The sequence below is a fragment of the Nicotiana attenuata genome, chromosome 5 (assembly GCF_001879085.1).
Source record: "Nicotiana attenuata strain UT chromosome 5, NIATTr2, whole genome shotgun sequence".
Classification (NCBI taxonomy): Eukaryota; Viridiplantae; Streptophyta; class Magnoliopsida; order Solanales; family Solanaceae; genus Nicotiana; species Nicotiana attenuata.
In genome coordinates this window covers 7,550,833-7,555,000 of record NC_031993.1, presented here as the reverse complement: position 1 = coordinate 7,555,000, position 4,168 = coordinate 7,550,833, and positions in this window count along the sequence as shown.

The window sequence follows — 4,168 nt, the reverse complement described above, 5'->3', positions numbered from 1 at the left end:
GTATCCGAAGTCAGAACGACGCGACTGATAGGATGTTTAGCTGAACCCGTCAACTCGGTTGTAACGTACGAAAGAAGAACCGGGGTTAATTATCGCTTTCAGTCACTTCGACAAATTTACTCTCCGGAAAACGAGGGGAACTATCTGTGTACGGGTAAAATCGAGGGCAAAGTTTTTCTCGATTCCCCGATGAGAAAACGATGGGGAAGCATGGATCGGCGTGATTATAATCGAGGCCAGGAACCCCTCATATCGAGATCGGGAAAGAATGAACGATGTATCTGGGATCGGATACGGTAAAGCGACGTACCCCGGATCAAGTATTGCTTCTCGACCTCGGGAGACTCGGTGAACAGTTATGCATGACGGATAGGGGGCCGTAATATTCGTTCTCAACCGGATATTACGGCGCGAATCCCGTTCAGTATCAATTGTAGATCAACAATTACCGGAAGATTTTTTTTAAACATTTTTTAGACTAGTAATAGGACTGAAATTCTCCTACTATATAAATGAGAAGTTTTTTTTTGATCTGACACATTGTAACACGCAATTCAAAGCAATAAAACTTTACCTTTGTCTTCTAGCTACTGTTCAAATCATTACTCACTTGTTCTTTTCTTCGCAACTGAGCTCGTACCGAGGGTCCAATCGAGGACAAGTTCCACTATTCAATCTAAAATAAGGCTTGGTCATTACATTGCGATTGGTTTGATCGTTTCTTTTGTCTTTAATTCATCTATTTTTTATTCTTAATTATTTGTATTGAATTAAACTACGTATCCTTTAAATCACATATAAATTTAACTGTTACTCATTTTTGGGGTAAATAGTTTGACACCCACCGTAGGACTAAGGATAATAGTGGTGATTTGATACGAATCTCCATAAAGAGTCATGTATAACAATACATTTGTCCTCGTCCCTCAAATGTTTGATCCTATGAAACAAAAAAAATGCAACGAAAAATATCGTCATTAAGTAGAAATTAAAACTATTTACCGATACACTTCCATTGAAGAAAAAATAAATGAGCTATTTTTTTTTTCTGAAAAATTCTTCGGGGAATAAACTTGCAACCACTATATATATTTCGAGTGAGGATAGAGTAACTAGCTTATTATGCAATAGCTCGTAAACCACACATAAAATATAAATCGCACTAAACATGTTCGGTCGGTGCAACAAACTCAGACTTGGTATGTTTGGTGTGGAGTGTAAAGAACAAGGATAGAGGAGTAGAAGTAAACATACCAAGACAAGAATAGAAGAGGAAATCGAACCAAGATAAACCAATCTTGGTTTGGAGACTTGGTAATGCAAGTAATTTAGTGTGAAAACAGAGAGAGATGCTTATATAGGCAGAACTATTGTTTTACCAGATTCAAAAGTATCCACAAAACAGTAAGCGGTCAGCTTTCAAACTAACTTGCACTGTGTGTACCGGTAAAATCTGGGCAAAGTTTTCCCCGATTCCCTAATGAGAGAACGAAGAGGAATCACAGATTGACATGATTATAATCGAGGCCAGGAACCCCTCATATCGAGACCCTGGAAGAATGAACGATTTATCTAGGATCGGACATGGTAAAGCGATGTACCACGGACCAAGTATAGCTTCTGGACCTCAGGAGACGCAGTGAACGGTTATGCATGATGGATAGGGGGCATAATATTCGCCATCAATTGGATACTACAGTGCGAATCCCGTTCAGTATTAATTATAGATCAATAAATACTGAAAAAAGAACTTTTTTAGACTTTTGGTAGGAATGAAATTCTCGTACTATGACACATTGTAACATGCAATTCAAAGCAATAAAAATTTGCTTTTGTCTTCTAGCTACCGTTCGAGACATTACTCACTTGTTCTTTTCTTCACTCGCGATCGAGCTCGTACCAAGGGTCCAATCGAGGACACGTTCCACTATTCAATCTAAGATCAGGTTTGGTCATTATATTGCGATTGGTTTGATCGTTTATTTTATCTTTAATTCATTTATTTGTTAATCTTAATTATTCGTATTGAATTAAACTACGTATCCTTTCAACCGCGTACAAATTTAATTGTTACTCATTTTTGGGATAAACAGTTTGGCGTCCACCGTGGGACTAAGGATAATTGTGGTGATTTGGTACGGATCTCCATAAAGAGTCATGTAATAACAATACATTTGTCCTCATCCCTCAAATTCTTGATTCTAGAAAACTGGAAAAAAGAAGCCAAAATATCGTCATTAAGTAGAAATTAAAACTATTTACTGGCACATTTAGGTACTTTCATTGAAGAAAAAAACAAATGAGCTTTTCTTTTTTAGAAAAATTCTTCAGGGAATAAACTTGCAGCCACTATATATTTTTCGAGTCTGGACAGAGTAACCGGCTCACTATGCAATAGCTCGTAAACTACACAAGACATATATACCGCACGTCCGGCCGGTGCAACGAACTCTAACTTGGTATGTTTGGTGTGGAGTGTAAAGAACAAGGTTAGAGGAGTAGAAGTAAACATACCAAGCCAAGAACAGAAGAGGAGATAGAGCCAAGCTAAACAAAGCTTAGTTTGGGGATTTGGTAATACAAGTAATTTAGTGTGAAAACGGAGAGCGATACTTATATAGACAGAACTATTGTTTAACCAGATTCAAAAGCATCCACAGAACAGTAAGCGGTCATCTTTCAAACTAAATTGCACTGGGTGTACGGATAAAATTAGGGGTAAAATTTCTCCGATTCCCCGATGAGAGAACGAAGGGGAAGCACAGATCTACGTGATTATAATCGAGGCCAGGAACCCCTCATATCGAGCCCCGGGAAGAATGAACTATATATCTGGGATCGGACACGTTAAAGCCCCATTCTCCAGATCAAGTATAGCTTCTGGACCTCGGGGGACGTGGTGAACGGGTATGCATGAAGGATAGGGGACCGTAATATTCGACCTCGACCAGATATTACTGCACGAATCCCGTTCAGTATCATTTATAGATCAACAATTACCGGGAAAAGAAGTTTTTTTTACCTTTCTCCTACTATATAAGAGAAAGTTTTTCACTGATCTGATACGTTGTAACACGCAATTCAAAGCAATAAAAGTATACTGTTATCTTCTAGCAACTGTTCAAGTCACTACTCTGTCACGATCCGGATTTCCCACCCTCGGGAGTCGTGATGGGCGCCTACTTGTAGAAGCTAGGCAAGCCACGAAATTATGAATTCTTAACTCCTTTGTTTTAATCCTTTTTACAACATATATTAGCAAGCGATAAACATTTAAATAACAACGAAATATGAGATTTAAGCGAAAGACTTAGACAAAATGAACCAAAATGATAAGGAAACCCACATAAGCCTCTACCCAGAAACTGGTGTCACATCATTCACGGACTACTAAGATTACTACATACAACTGTTTGAAAGAAAGTAACACTGTCTGTCTCGAATACAAGAGATAACAAAACATAATAAAAGATAGAGGAGACGCCGGGCCTGCGGACGCCTGCAGGGCTACCTCGGTGTCTCGGTGGACTGAAGGCTGGCTCCCAAACTACTGCTGCTGTCCCAGTGCTGCCTCGGTATCTGCACAGAGTGCAGAGTGTAGTATCAACACATTCGACCCCATGTGCTGGTAAGTGTCTGGCCTAACCTCGGCGAGGTAGTGACGAGGCTAGGACCAGACTCCAGATAAACCTGTACAGTTATATAATATATGGCGGAAAATAAACAGAAATAAACAGTTTAAATGGGAGGGGTTACATGCTTCGGGGAAACATATCAAATCCAACAATAATTTAATAAAATATGGAAGGACAGTTCAATATCTACAACAAAGCAATAATACTACTGTTGCAGCATGCAACCCGATCCCTTATCATTTAACATTGTTGGCGTGCAACCCGATCCAATATAATATCTGTTGCGGCGTGCAACCCGATCCAATATAATATCTGTTGCGGCGTGCAACCCGATCCAATATAATATATGTTGCGGCGTGCAACCCAATCCAATATAATATCTGTTACGGCGTGCAACCCGATCTACATATATATAATAATGTTTCAGCGCGCAACCCGATCCATATAAAATATCAACAGTGATCATAATAACAGTCCCGACAAGGGATCAACAATAAACTACACTATCCCGGCAAGGGAATTCAACAGTACAA